We start from the raw sequence: 17,100 nt of genomic DNA, 5'->3' as shown, positions 1-17,100 counted from the left end.
AAACCACTGCAAGCAACTCTTTTTCTGTGGTTGTGTAATTTTTCTGTGCATCATTTAAAACACGGCTAGCATAATAAATGACATGCAGAAGCTTGTTATGCCTCTGTCCCAATAATGCACCAATGGCATGGTCACTGGCATCACACATTAGTTCGAATGGTAATGTCCAGTCTGGTGTAGAAATAACTGGTGTTGTGACCAGCTTAGCTTTTAGAGTTTCAAACGCCTGCAGACACCCTGTGTCAAACACAAATGGCGTGTCAGCAGCTAGCAGATTGCTCAGAGGTTTTGCAATTTTTGAAAAATCCTTTATAAACCTCCTATAGAATCATGCATGCCCCAGAAAGCTTTTGATTGCCTTAACATTGGCAGGTGGTGGTAATTTTTCAATTACTTCCACTTTAGCTTGATCCACCTCTATTCCCTTGTTTGAAATTTTATGCCCAAGAACAATTCCTTCAGTCACCATAAAGTGACATATTTCCCAGTTTAAAACTAGGTTGGTCTCTTGGCATCTTTTCAGAACAAGTGCTAAATGGTCAAGGCAGGAGCTGAATGAGTCTCCAAATACTGAAAAGTCATCCATGAAGACTTAGGATGGTGGTAATGGTTTGAGCTCAGGTTTAGGAGGTTTCTTCTCTTCCTGAGGAATTTTTAGAGGCTCTTTTATTTCCTCTGATTCCTCCAGATCAGGCTGAACATCTTTAAAGATGTCTTCTAGCTCTGATTCGAGACTTTCAACCATGTTGATCTCCTCTACCAGAGAGTCAATAATATCAACACGCATGCAGTTTTTTGATGTGTCTGGATGCTTCATTGCCTCAACAGCATTCAACCTGAACTCATCCTCATTGACTCTCAAGGTTGATGAGTGGATAATTTATACGCTTTTTGGCATTGTTTTCTAGTAGTTTTTAGTATAATTTAGTTAGTTTTTACTATGTTTTTATTAGTTTTTATGCAAAAATCACATTTCTGGACTTTACTATGAGTTTGTGCATTTTTCTGTGATTTCAGGTATTTTCTGGCTGAAATTGAGGGACCTGAGCAAAAATCTGATTCAGAGGCTGAAAAATGACTGCAGATGCTGTTGGATTCTGACCTCCCTACACTCGAAATGGATTTTCTGGAGCTAAAGAAACTCAATTGGTGCGCTCTTAATTGCGTTGGAAAGTAGACATTCAGGGCTTTCCAGAAATATATAATAGTTCATACTTTGTCCAAGTTTTGATGACGCAAACTAGCGTTCAAACGCCAACTTCCCGCCCTATTCTGAAGTTAAACACCAAAAAAATAGGTTACAAACCAGAGTTAAACGCTAGAAACAGGCTGCAACTTGGTGTTTAACTCCAAGAGAAGTCTCTACACGTGAAGGCTTCATTACTTAGCCCAAGCACACACCAAGTGGGCCCTGGAAGTGGATTTCTGCACTATCTGCACTTAGTTACTTATTTTCTGTAACCATAGCTACTAGTTTAGTATAAAAACTACTTTTAGAGATTTATTTTGTACCGAATGACATTTCGCATCTGAATTTTGTATTCTCTACGGTATGAGTCTCTAAACTCCATGGTTGGGGGTGAGGAGCTCTGCTGTGTCTCAATGGATTAATGCAATTACTTCTATTTTCTATTCAATCACGCTTGTTCCTATTCTAAGATAATCGCTCGTACTTAACCATGATGAATGTGATGATCCGTGACACTCATCACCATTCTCAACCTATGATGCGTTCCTGACAACCACTTCCGTTCTACCTTAGATTGAGTGTGTATCTCTTTGATTCCTGGTTCACGTGTTTGATTGCATCTCCTAACAATAGAGCATTCGAATCCGTGAGATCAGAGTCTTCGTGGTATAAGCTAGAATTATTGGCGGCCATTCTTAAGATCCGGAAAGTTTAAACCTTGTCTGTGGTATTCTGAGTAGGATATGTGATGGGATGACTGTGACGTGCTTCAAACTCACGAGTGCTGGGCGTAGTGACAGACGCAAAAGGATCAATGGATCCTATTCCAACATGAGTGAGAATCGACAGATGATTAGCCGTGCGGTGACAACGCATTTGGACCATTTTCACTGAGAGGACGGATGGTAGCCATTGACAACGATGATCCACCAACATACAGCTTGCCATGGAAGGAGCCTTGCGTGCGTGAAGAAGAAGACAGTAGAAAAACAGAGATTCAGAAGACAGAGCATCTCCAAATTCTCAAGCTGTTTTCCATTACTGCATAACAAGTATTATTTAATTTATGCTATTTACTCTTCATAAATACAATCACTCTTATCATTAATCTCCTGACTAAGATTTACAAAATAACCATAGCCTGCTTCAAGCCAACAATCTCCGTGGGATCGACCCTTACTCACGTAAGGTATTACTTGGACGACCCAGTGCACTTGCTGGTTAGTTGTGCGAAGTTGTGAAAAGTGTGATTTACAATTTCATGCACCAAAGGTCACTTCCCCTTTTTGGACATTAAAGAGGGTTCGTCCAGTTGCTCGGAAGGGTCTTCCTAGAATGAGAGTTGCACTCTTGTGCTCCTCCATCTCCAGCACTACAAAGTTAGTGGGAAAGAAAAATGGCCCAACCTTGACAATCATGTCCTCAATTATGCCTGATGGGTATTTAATGGAGCCATCAGCAAGTTGAAGACATATTCGGGTTGGTTTGACCTCTTCAGTCAAGCCAAGCTTTCTGATAGTGGATGCAGGAATTAGATTGATACTTGCCCCAAAGTCACATAGGGCTGTCTTGGTACAAGTACACTCTAATGTGCATGGTATCATAAAGCTTCCGGGATCCTTAAGCTTTTCTGGTAAGCTTGTTAGGATGACTGCACTGCATTTTTCAGTGAGAAAAACTTTTTCTGTTTCTCTCCAATCCTTCTTATGACTTAAGATCTCTTTCATGAACTTAGCATAAGAGGGTATTTGCTCAAGTGCCTCTACAAACGGAATCTTTATTTCAAGAGTCCTGAGATAGTCTGCAAAGCGAGAAAATTGTTTATCCTGTTCTGCTTGGCGGAGTTTCTGAGGATAAGGCATTTTGGCTTTATATTCTTCAACCTTAGTTGCTGCAGGTTTATTTCCTACAGAGACAGGTTGAGAAGCCTTCTTGAGGGAGTTATTATCAGCACTTGCAGGTGTCTGATCCCGCATTGGCGTTTGAACGCCAGGATTGGATGTGGATTGGGCGTTTAATGCCAGATTCCTACCCTTTTCTGGCGTTTGAACGCCAGAACTGGACATGGATTGGGCGTTTAACGCCAGTTTTTCACCCTTTTCTGGCGTTTGAACACCAGACTTATTCCTCTCTGGGCTCTTACTGTCCTTAGAGGGATTTTGGGTAGCAGGTTGCTCATCCTCTGTCAGTTGTTCTTTTCTTGGCTTTCTGCTGCTTTGAGTTGAGATATTTAATATTTTTTCACTTCTTAATTGAACTGCTTGGCACTCCTCTGTTATCTATTTTGATAACTGCTATTTTTTGTCCAATTCAATTGTGATTCCATATCCTTGTTTGCAATTTTGTTTTCTTGTAGCATCTCCTTAAATTCTGCTAACTGCCTTGTTATAGAAGATAGTTGCTGATTGAGTTCAGCAACTTGTTCCTAAGGACTAAAGTCAGTTGATACTGCCTTAGCTTTTTCTTTCATGGAGGACTCATTACTTATGTACAAATGCTGATTTCTAGCAACTATATCGATAAGCTCTTGAGCCTCTTCAATAGTCTTTCTCATGTGTATAGATCCACCAACTGAGTGGTCTAGAGATATCTGAGCTTTTTCTGTAAGCCCGTAGTAGATGTCTAACTGCACCCACTCTGAAAATATTTCAGAGGGGTATTTCCTTAGCATCCCTCTGTACCTCTCCCAGGCGTTATAAAGAGATTCATCATCCTCTTGTTTAAAGCCTTGGATGTCCAGCCTTAGCTGTATCATCCTTTTTGGAGGGAAATATTGATTCAGGAATTTGTCTAATAACTGTTTCCATGTTCTTATGCTTGCTGTAGGTTGGTTATTTAACCACCTCTTAGCTTGATCTTTTACAGCAAATGGAAACAGTAATAATCTGTAGACATCCTGATCCACTTCTTTATCACGTACTGTGTCAGCAATTTGTAAAAATTGTGCCAGAAACTCAGTAGGTTCTTCCTGTGGAAGACGGGAATACTGGCAATTTTGCTGCACCATGACAATGAGCTGAGAATTTAGCTCAAAACTACTTGCTTTGATGGGAAGTATACAGATGCTACTCCCATATGCAACAGTAATGGGGTTAGCATATGACCCAGAGTCCTTCTGGACTGTTCATTTCCACTTATGTCCATGATGGAGAAAAGGGAATTGAAATGAATTGCAAATAAAATATACTTTTGTTTTTATTTTATTTAGGTAGAAACAAACCGAATAATTAAAAATAAATAAAAATAATAAGATAAAATAAAATAATTAGAAATTAAAATATAAATTTCGAAAACTAAGAGAAAAATAAATTTGAAAACTAAAATAATTACTTAATTAAGAAGATTTGAAAAACTTTGGATATGATTTTTGAAAAAGATTTTGAATTTTTAAATTTCAAAACTAAGATAAGATAGAATAAAAAGTTTTAAAATAAGAATCTGAATTTTTTTAAGGAAAAATTCGAAACTTAATTAAAATAAAGAGAAAAGATATTTTTGAATTTAATGAAGAAAGAGAAAAATAGTAAAAATGACACCAAACTTAAATTTTTAGATCAAAACAAAGAAAACAAACAGGAAAGCTTTGAATATCACAATGAACACTAAGAACAAATTTTAAAAAAAAATTAGAAAACAGAAACACAAAGGACACCAAACTTAAAAATTTTTATATTTTGAGCACTGATAATTCGAAAAAAATGAAAGAAAAATAAAATCGTGCAATTGACACCAAACTTAGATTATGAAACTAAACTCAAACAGAAGACTAAATTATAAAGTTATTGGTTTTTGAAAATTTTCGAAAATAACTTAGAAAAATAAAATAAGGATTTTAAAATTTTAACCAAAAACAATAATAGAAGACTCTAAACCAAAAAGAAAAAATTTTTCCTAATCTAAGCAACAAAATAAACCGTCAGTTGTTCAAACTCGAACAATCCCCGGCAACGGCGCCAAAAACTTGGTGCACGAAATTGTAAATCACACTTTTCACAACTCGTACCACTAACCAGCAAGTGCACTGGGTCGTCCAAGTAATACCTTACGTGAGTAAGGGTGGATCTCACGGAGATTGTCGGCTTGAAGCAAGCTATGGTTATTTTGTAACTTTTAGTCAGGAAATTAGTAATAAAAATGATTGGGTTTATGAAGAGTAAATAACATAAAATAAATAATACTTGTTATACAGTAATGGAGAACAGGTTGCGGTTTTGGAGATGCTCTGTCTTTTGAATATCTACTTTCCTACTGTCTTCTTCTTCACGCACGCAAGGCTCCTTCCATGGCAAGCTGTATGTTGGAGGATCACCATTGTCACTAGCTACCGTCCATTCTCTCAGTAAAAATGGTCCAAATGCGCTGTCACTGCACGGCTAATCATCTGTCGGTTCTCACTCATGTTGGAATAGGATCCATTGATCCTTTTGCATCTGTCACTACGCCCAACACTCGCGAGTTTGAAGCTCGTCACAGTCATCCCTTCCCAGATCCTACTCGGAATACCACAGACAAGGTTTAGACTTTCCGGATCTCAGGAATGGCTGCCAATAATTCTAGCTTATACCACGAAAGTTCTAATCTTAGATTAGAAACCCAAGAGATATGCACTCAAGCTATTGCAGATAGAACGGAGGTGGTTGTCAGGCACGCGTTCATAGGTGAGAATAATGATGAGTGTCACGGATCATCACATTCATCAGGTTAAAGTGCGAGTGAATATCTTAGAATAGATACAAGCGAGATTGAATGAAAAACGGTAGTAATTACATTAATTCATCGAGACACAGCAGAGCTCCTCATCCCCAACCATGGGGTTTAGAGACTCATGCCGTAGAAAATACAAGTTTTGATGTAAAATGTCATAAGGTACATAGTAAGTCTCTAAAAGTTATTTTTATACTAAACTAGTAGCTAGGGTTACAGAAAATAAGTAACTAAGTGCAGATAGTGCAGAAATCCTCTTCCGAGGCCCACTTGGTGTGTGCTTAGGCTAAGCATTGAGCTTTGCATGTGTAGAGACTTCTCTTGAAGTTAAACGCCAGGTTGCAGCCTGTTTGTGGCGTTTAACTCTGGTTTGTAACCTGTTTTTGGCGTTTAACTTCAGAATAGGGCAGGAAGTTGGCATTTGAACGCCAGTTTGCATCATCAAAAATCGGGCAAAGTATGGACTATTATTCATTGCTGGAAAGTCCTGAATGTCTACTTTCCAACGCAATTAAGAGTGTGCCAATTGGGTTTCTGTAGCTCCATAAAATCTATTTAGAGTGCAGGGAGGTCAGAATCCAGCAGCATCTGCAGTCCTTTTTCAGCCTCTGAATCAGATTTTTGCTCAAGTCCCTCAATTTTAGCCAGAAAATACCTGAAATCACAGAAAAACACACAAACTCATAGTAAAGTCCAGAAATATTAATTTTTCATAAAAACTAATAAAAACATAGTAAAAACTAACTAAATCATACAAAAAACTACCTAAAAATAATACCAAAAAGCATATAAATTATCCGCTCATCAGTTAGCTTTCAGATTTATAAAATGATTTGGCATTGGATTTAGATTGTCTAATTTACCAAGAATGGTCTTTGAGGATAGAAAACGATTTGGTTAGGACCCTTGAAGGGTGGCAAAGCCTGGATTTTAAGCGAAATGCCGCCAAAATTTTTATAAAATTTGGGATTTTATTTGAAATGCTATTTTAAAATATTTGGTTTTGGAAAGTCAAATTACTTGAGACTTATTTAGTTGGGAAAAGAGTTTTTTTTCAATTCGATTTATTAAGAAAAGTATAGTGTTTTAAACTCAATCTTTTGAGAACGGATTTTGCTTTAAGTTATGTTCTGAGTTCAGTTTGATAAGAAAGAAAAGAAGAATGAAAAGTAAAGAAAAGAAAGATAATTAAAGAGATTGTTTGCCACAAAAGAGTAGAGGTGACATTGTTTGGGCCTTAGTGCCAAATGTAAAGTGGGGACGCCCACACACTGAGAACTGTTTTCCACATGTACGCTTATTGATTTGGAAAATCACACTGTATGCGGCCTAGCCATACGACTTAAAGTTACACTGTATGCAGCCTAGCCGTATGACTTATAAGCACACTGTATGCATCTGAATAGCCATATCTGGGACTTGTGCCCGGGTAATGTCGAGAGCGGGTAGGCAACCGACACATGAGCTCATGGCCTCCATTAGGAATAGACATGCATGATGTTGTTTGCACATTTGTATTTGGTTGTGTTTGCTTGTATTACTTCTCTGTGATTGTGCTGTTTAACCTGTTTGTATGTTGGTTTGGATCTCTTATTTGTGCTGTTAGTTCATAGATGTATTGAGGTAAAATGTTGTGGTTGAGAAATGATTATGTGGCTGAGAGATGGTTATTATGACTACTTTTGTGATTAAAATCTAGTTTGAGTTTAGGAATTTAGAGAAAAGTAATTAATTTTCTAAAATAAAACTAAAAGCATTTTTAGGGATTTAATAAAAAGAGTTTTGTTGAGTAAAGTTAATTATCTAGTTTTGTGTGAAGATGGCTCAAGATTCAGCTAAATCTCAGTAGCCAGGAAAAATATTTGCAATGATGACTGAAGATGCTTGTACTCGAACTCCCTGACCCAAGGTCAGTATTGTGTCAAAATCGCTTCCTAACTACACTTTACAATTCTGTTGCATTGCATTCTTTTATTTCTTTAACTGCTATACGTGAATTGGGACGAGATGAGGAAACAGAACATACTTGAGGACAAAATTTTCTTTTAGAGGGTAGGATGTAACAACTCTAATTTTTGCATTAACGTGAGTTTTTTTCTAAAATAATATTTTAAAGCGATTAGTTTTATTTTGACAAGCCAATTCAAACCCCGAAATAAAATAGATGGTAATATAATTTTATTATTATCTTATTTATCTATTTTACTTGCTCTAATTATAATGGAACTTAGATAATAATATTAATATTATTATCAAGTTCGACTTTTGCTGATAAAATTAATAATTGGTATTTTTTGATAAGTTTAAAGTTGCTAATGTTTCATCAAATATCTTTTAATTTTTAAATTACTAATGTCATTTATATTAGTAACTTATATATAGTAATCCCCATGTATTATTACTTGTGTTTTAATAGATATACATTGGTAATTATCCGTTTAAGATAGTTATAACTTGAACTGCCCCAAATCATGACACCTAAACCCCCCTATGTCACCTTTCCCCTAAACCATCATCATTAGTACCTAATTAGCCATGAAAATGTTCATTTGCAAGAAAAAAGAAAAGAGAACAGAGAGTGAGAAAGGAAGAAACCGTGAAACCCCCGAATCTTTGGCGTTCGATTTCTTGAAATCCCTAACTCCAATAAAAAAATCCATGCATGTTCATATCTTCCTCCTCTTCACATTGAAGCCACTTTTGTTCGGAAGAAGTCGACAGTGAAGCTATTGTCCCTCCATGCAGGTTCGGCCAAGTGAGCACAGAGGTGGAGTAGCCAATCTTTAATGTTTTCTTCTCAGATTTCTCGGTCAAAAAGTTTATCTGGTACTTTGGTTATGAGGACAGTTGTAACACCCTAACTATCAGAATGTCATGCTTCCGGCTACGCCACTCTTTAGTGTTACAGAGACTTCATATATTTAATAATAAAATAGGACCTTTAACTCGAAATCGTTTCGCTGTTTTCTTAAAAAAATGGAAATATTTTTTCTTGAAAACAAACAAGAAAATACATATATATACAAAACTTCTTACTCAAGCAACTTACAAATATTAATACATACATGTCCTTATAGTCATGACTCCTATCCTCTTACAAGAATATAATAATGAAGGCGAGAAAAATCTATAACAAATGTATATAAACAGAAATAGCATATCTAAGAACTTAACAAAAATTCTGCAAGCTTCCTCGTCCGTCTTGAAAAGGAAAAGTCTGTAGGGGGTGAGAACGTCATCCTCGAAGGTTCTCAGTAGAGGCTTTTTAAGAATTGTCATAAAAAGATATTTTAAATAAAACTATTTTTAATTTCACTAATCAGTTCATTATCCAAATTTAAAATTTATATTTTTATTATAAAGAATTTCACGCAAAATAACATTTTATACATTTCACCGCTTACTAAGAAACCATTTTAACCAAAACTTACCACTGATCCAACCAACCACGGCCTTTGGTCCAAAGCAAATCAACTCAGCCTCTGGCCTAAATTAAATTAGCTCAGCCTTCGGCCCAAATTAAATCAAATCACCATCAAAACTAAGTTTAGCGGTTTCACTAAGGAAACAAAGAAAAAAAAAAGGTAAAGGCTTATCATATATATATATGACCGAAGATCAAATAAGCGTGACACATAAGCATCCATTTCCTATTAAACTTTATCATTCAGTTTCAATACTCATTGTATGCAAAGAGAAAGAGTGACCGAGACAGAAAGATAGAGAACCGTAATCCCACCGGAATTCTGGCTTAAAGTTCTTGCGATCCGTAATTCCAATAAAAAATTTAATCTGATAAAAGTATTTGTGTCTTCTTTCTCTATACGTTAGTATTATTTTTGTTCGGTAGAAGTTGATGGTGACATAGTTTCAATTCCCCTCGAGTTCGGCCAATTGGAGTTCTAGGAGGCTGATGAGCGGATAATTTATACGCTTTTTGGCATTGTTTTTAGGTAGTTTTTAGTATGATTTAGTTAGTTTTTATTATGTTTTTATTAGTTTTTTTGCAAAATTCACATTTCTGGACTTTACTATGAGTTTGTGTGTTTTTCTGTGATTTCAGGTATTTTCTGGCTGAAATTGAGGGACCTGAGCAAAAATCTAATTCAGAGGCTGAAAAAGGACTATAGATGCTGTTGGATTCTGATCTCCCTGCACTCGAAATGGATTTTCTGGAGCTATAGAAACCCAATTGGCGCGCTCTCAATTGCGTTGGAAAGTAGACATCCAGGACTTTTCAGCAATATATAATAGTCCATACTTTGCCCGAGTTTTGACGACGCAAACTTGCGTTCAAACGCCAACTTCCTGCCCTATTCTGAAGTTAAACGCCAGAAACAGGTTACAAACCAGAGTTAAACGCCACAAACAGGCTGCAACCTGGCGTTTAACTCCAAGAGAAGCCTCTACACATGTAAAGCTCAATGCTCAGCCCAAGCACACACCAAGTGGGCCCCAGAAGTGGATTTCTGCACTATCTGCACTTAGTTACTTATTTTCTGTAACCCTAGCTACTAGTTTAGTATAAAAACAACTTTTAGAGACTTACTATCTACCTCATAACATTTTTTACATCAGAACTTGTATTTTCTATGGCATGAGTCTCTAAACCCCATGGTTGGGGGGGTGGAGCTCTGCTGTGTCTCGATGAATTAATGCAATTACTACTATTTTCCATTCAATCACGCTTATTTCCATTCTAAGATATTCACTCGTACTTCAACATGATGAATGTGATGATCCGTGACACTCATCACCATTCTCAACCTATGAACACGTGCCTGACAACCACTTCCATTCTACCTTAGATTGAGTGTGTATCTCTTTGGTTCCTGGTTCACGTGTTTGATTGCATCTCCTGACAACAGAGCACTCAAATCCGTGAGATCAGAGTCTTCGTGGTATAAGCTGGAATCAATTGGCAGCATTCTTGAGATCCGGAAAGTCTAAACCTTGTCTGTGGTATTCCGAGTAGGATCCGGGATGGGATGACTGTGACGAGCTTCAAACTCGTGAGTGTTGGGCATAGTGACAGACGCAAAAGGATCAATGGATCCTATTCCAACATGAGTGAGAACCGACAGATGTTAGCCGTGCGGTGACAGCACATTTGGACCATTTTCACTGAGAGGACGGATGGTAGCCATTGACAACGGTGATCCACCAACATATAGCTTGCCATGGAAGGAGCCTTGCGTGCGTGAAGAAGAAGACAGTAGGAAACCAGAGATTTAGAAGACAGAGCATCTCCAAAACCTCAACATGTTCTCCATTACTGCATAACAAGTATTATTTAATTTATGTTATTTATTTTTCATAAATACAATCACTCTTATCATTAATCTCCTGACTAAGATTTACAAAATAACCATAGCTTGCTTCAAGCCGACAATCTCCGTGGGATCGACCCTTACTCACGTAAGGTATTACTTGGACGACCCAGTGCACTTGCTGGTTAGTTGTGCAGAGTTGTGAAAAGTGTAATCACAATTTCGTGCACCAGAGGCACAGACGATTTCTGACGTTTTCCTCTTCAGCAGCTCAATCAAAAAGTTTTTTTGGAATTTTCGTTGATTTTGAATTCGTACGGAGGTAGAGTTTTGTTCATTTTAATATGAATTAAATATATTCTTAATGTGTGATTGTTGGTTTGATGATTATTGCTTGAACTTGAGTGATTTTGTGCTTGAAATTCTGTTGAATCTCGTTGATTTTGATGCTTTAAAGTTCGGCCATTATAGATCCGATAAGGATTGAACTATTTTTGGTATATTTGAGGGCTGTTGTTAAGTTTGAATATTGAAAAAATTGATAAAATTTGGTAGTTGAAAGATTAAAATTAAAAGCTGTGAAAAATTCGTAACCGAAAAAGGATTTAAAATTAAGGATATATTTTGAAAGATCACAAGAGAAGGTTGTATTTTTTAAAAGAATAGTTGTCATCAACACAAATATTATTTTTTTAAATATGAAAATGTAATTTGATAAAAGATCGGGGTTAAATTTATAATTATATAAGTTTTCGGGTATTTTGGCAATAAATAAATTACAGGAATAATTTAAAATTATTCATTTATATTAAAATAAATTATTATTATAATTAGTATTTATCAAATATATTACCTCGTAAGAATATCATAATGTGTATTATTGATGAGAAAGCAAGCAAGCAGAGTAATCTTAAAAGCTTTAGAGAATGCAGACTTAATTAAAGCATTTTATAATTCTTTTTTATAAGACACTTAGGAAAAGATGAGGGAAGAATGTGAAGTTGAGTTATGATAAAGAATTAAAAGATTGAAGAAAAGAAGTAAGAAAACAAAAGAGAAAGATGAGAAAGAAAAGAAAAGAAAAAGAACAAGAAGAGAATGATATATTAAATAAAAGGATCTCTTCCACAGAAGAGCAGAGTGCAAAAACTAGAAGATTCTAATGAACGTCAGCCACAGTAGAGCAGATAAAAAAGAAGATTAATTAAAGGAATCTCTGCTGCAGTAGAGTAGAGAGCAAAGATTAAAAAGAAATTGAATGTTGTTGGGCCTTAGTGCAAAGTGTCTAGTGAGGACGGCGATACGTAACGCTCACTGGAGACCGAAAGAAAGGTTCCCTCAATAGGACGGCGATGCGTAACGCTCATAGAGGGGACTAATAAACCACTATTCTATGGTTTATCTTGTGCTAATTTGAGTGGTTTTCATCAACTCTTTACTCACTTATTCATATAAATTGCACGGTTTTACATTTTCCTTCCTAATTTTGTTCTATAATTGGAAACTTGCTTCCCAAGCCTTTAAATTACCAAAAATTAATTCTCCTTTATACCATTCGATGCAGTGATATGTGTGTTACGTATTTCCAGGGTTTATAGGGCAGGAATAGCTTAGAGGATGGAGAGAAAGCATGCAAAAGTGGAAGGAATACAAGAAATTGAAGGAATTGCTAAGCTGTCCCGCCTGACCTCTTCGCACTCAAACGGTCATAACTTGAGTTACAGAGGTCCAAATGAAGCAGTTCCAGTTGTGTTGGAAAGCTAACATCCGGGGCTTCGAAATGATATATAATATGCCATAGTTTCCCTGACGATAAGTGACGCGCACGCGTGAATCCATGCGCACACGTGGTTCTGCAGAAAATCAGCGACCTGTACGGACCAGATTTCGTCCCCAGTGATTTCTGGGCTGTTTCTGCCCCAGTTCTTGACCCAAAAAATACAGATTAGAGGCTATAAAGTAGGTAAATGTATCCATTCATAAAGACAACATTCATTCACATAATTTTAGGTTTTAGATGTAGTTTTTAGAGAGAGAGGGGCTCTCTCCTCTCTCTTAGGTTTTAGGATTAGGATTTCTCTTAATTTTAGGATTGCCTCTCAATTCCAGGTTCAATCTTCCTTTACTTTAATTTTTCTTCTACTTTTATTTATTCTATTATTTTATTTTAGTTTGTTAATATTGGTTTATGAACTCTATGTTAGAATTGATTTCTTTATTTAATATAATTTGAGGTATTTCAGATTTATTATTGCTTCCTTCTATGATATAAATAATTTAGATTTTCTCCCTTTGATTTGGTTGAGTAATTGGTGATACTTGAGTTGTCAAACTCAGCGGTTGATTGAAAATTGGAAATTGCTGATTGATTTGGATCCCTCTAAAGCTAGTCTTTCCATAGGAGTTGACTAGGACTTGAGGAATCAAGTTGATTAGTCCACTTGACTTTCCTTTATTTAGTAAGGGTTAACTAAGTGGGAGCAAAATTCAATTCTCATCTCACCTGATAAGGATAACTAGGATGTGATTTCCAGTTCTTATACCTTGCACTGGTATTCATGATAATTAATTTACTTCCTTGCCATTTAAATTACTTGTTCCCTATTTCAAAAATCCAAAAATATACCTTTTTCCATAACCAATAATAAATCATACTTCCCTGCAATTCTTTGAGAAGACGACCCGAGGTTTAAATACTTCGGTTATAAATTTTATTGGGTTTTGTTACTTGTGACAACCAAACTTTTGTACGAAAGGATTCTCTGTTGGTTTAGAAACTATACTTACAACGCGATTATATTTGTGAAATTCTTTACTAGCAGAAATTCGATCGTCAGGGACGTTGGCTGAGATAAGGACGACGGCACGAAACACTTATCTCAGGACTAGTGTCGAAAAATCGGGCAACAAACCGACACATGAGCTCATGGCCTGTATAGGACTAGACATGCATCATACTTGTTTGCGCATATTTGTTTGTGAATGTGTTTTCTATGATTGTGTGTGCTTATGATTGGATTCTATGTTCTGTAATTGCTGAGTTGTATTATACTTTGTTGACTGTTGTTATTGACTGAGAACATAATAAAACGAACTTAATTTCTAACCCCGACCCTACTAAGAACTCTCCAGTTTTTACCCCTTCCTTCTTCCCCTTCAGACGAAAACAGGACCCACAACAGGATATGAAGGTGAAAGAAATCTCGTCTTTTAGCTGCAATGATCGATCAGGGACAGTAAGAGTTGGTAGCATATTTTGAGTGGCTCCTTCAGCTTAGCTTGGAGATATCGGGTTAGCCTCTCACTTTTGGATAGATCCACTGAGAGATTAGGAGTTGTTCAGACTGGCTAGGTTAGTTCGGGTTCCAGATTAGGGGCTTCCTTTATGGGCCAGAAAGTGGAGCATTATATGTATGTATGTATGTATGTATGTATGTATGTATGTATGTATATATGTATGTATGTATGTATGTATGTATGTATATATAGTAATAAGCGGTATAAGTTAGTACACTGACTTGACTTCTGTATGACTCTTGTTTATAATGTTTGTGATGTACATTATTCTACTTATCTTACTTGCTGCTTTACTCAATTGTTTCTTGCAATTCTGTGTGTGAATGTTTAAGCTTTCTGAGACCCGCTATTTTCGTACCAAGATTTTCATGTATAAAAGAGAAAATTTTCAAGAAAAATCGATCTCGTGCTAACACGATTACAGGCTTAATAATAAGTAATAGTTATGTTTGGGAAGGCAAACTAGTAGTGCTCGGTTTTCAGTATGATCATGACGTACTGGAAATTAGGTTGTTACAGGCCATAACGAGATTCGATTATATGTTGGGTCGGAGTTTGAAATTAATTATGTTATGAGATATTAATTGAGGTTTGAAATTCTTTTAACTAAAGAAGTGAACATTCAATTTTTGGATAATTAATTATTAATGTTTTGAATAGATTCATAAGACAAGTAATAATCATTGCAGTTGAAATCAATTTTTTTCTTATATGTATTCTCTTATAACAATTCTTAAAAACCTTCTACTGAGAACCTGCGAGAAAAATATTCTCACTCCCTATAGATTTTCTTTTTCAAGACGGATAAAGAATTTAAGGAATTCCTTCTACGTATCTGATAGTGTTGTATATTATTGTATATATATTATAATTTTTTCTCGTCTTTATTATTATATATTTGTAAAAGGGATAGGAGTTGTAATGATATGTTACTAAAAATTTTTAAAATATTATTTATAAATTATAATTTATTATTTGTTTAAGTTGTTACTTTTTAAATTTAAAAAAATCTTTTCTCTAAACCGAATACAAATATGAAGACTTTTTGCTGACATGGCACTAATATATTGAATTTTAAAATTATTTGCTTAAATGTCGTTATTAAAATTTTTTGTAATTTTATTTATAAATTAATAGATTATTTGGTTAGATTGTTAGATAATAATAAAGATTTAGTTTTTGAGTTTATTAGCAAGGTAGTTAGATATTTAAATCTTAATATTATTAAACTAATTTAAAAAAATTAATAAATTATTTGGTTAGGTTGTTAGATATCAATAAGGATTTAGTTTTCAAGTTTATTTAGCAAGGTAGTTAGATATTTAAATCTTAATATTATTGAACTAATTTAAACAAAGTTATTTATAAATTATTTATAAATTATTTTAAAATTAAGACGGTTGTTTAATAATGAAATCAACAATTTCAAAGTAATAACAAAATAATAAGAATGAAGTAGTAGTAAGAAACAAGTTCAAAAACAAAATAATAAGAGTTTAAAATTGAAAATGGAAATAAAACGTCCTTTTAAAACAAAACAATAAGAGATATTGAATTTAAAAGAAGTTGTTACCTTTTAAATTTAAGTTATTTGTTTAAGGTGTTTTACTTATATTGTTATTTTTTAAATTTGCTTAGTTTGTTATTTTTTTAAATTTTAAGTTATTATTTTTTAATTTTAACATATTTGCTCATAAATTAAAATTAAAAAAAATCAAAAAATACATGCCTCGGTTAAGAGGACCTTGTGTCTCGATTCATGAATTTACTAAGAGAAGTTGACGATGGATAATCAATTATTATTTTTTAAATATAAACACTTACACATAATAGATGAGTAAAATAAAATCTATGGATTTTAATAGAGTAAAGTACTAAATTGGTCCCCTTACATTTAGGCATAATCCTGTTTTAGTCCTTAAGGTTTAAAGTGTCCTATTTGAATCCAAAAAAAGTTTCATTTAGCTTCAATTTAGTCCCATCGTGAGGTCAAAGTTAAATAACTGGTTAACTGTCGATGCATCAATACATTTATTTATCATTCTCCTTAGTTTTATGGAAAATATTTTATTTAAATTATAAAAAAATGATAAATAAAAGTATTGATGCATCCACGATTAATTTTATGCCTCTGAAACTTGTATTTATTCTCCAGATTATTGACCTTGTTCTTATACTATTGTTATGTAAGATATTTCGTTAATTATTTAACTTTGACCTCACGGTGGGACTACATTGAAACTAAATAAAAGTTTTTTGAATTCAAATAGGACACTTTAAACTTTAAGGACTAAAATAGGATTATGCCGAAACGTAGGAGACTAATTTAGTACTTTACCCATTTTAATATTAACTTCGTTGTAAATTTATTTATTTGGATTTGTTTCAAGATTTTATTCTATATATTCGAATTTATTTGTTTTAATATTTTATATTTAAATTGTTATTTTAACTTTATTTTGTTATAAAAAATTTTATAATATTAAATTTTTTTTTGTACTTAAAGGATTTCAATTTGTTAAAAAAAATATTTTTGCTGAAAATAAATATCTCTTCAATCTTTTTATTTAAAATATTGTTATTGATATGTTAATATTAAAAATATAAAAAATAAACATACTTTAAAAAAATACTTTACGT

Source organism: Arachis ipaensis, chromosome B02, assembly GCF_000816755.2.
Source record: "Arachis ipaensis cultivar K30076 chromosome B02, Araip1.1, whole genome shotgun sequence".
NCBI lineage: Eukaryota > Viridiplantae > Streptophyta > Magnoliopsida > Fabales > Fabaceae > Arachis > Arachis ipaensis.
Note: the sequence above shows the minus strand (reverse complement) of the source record.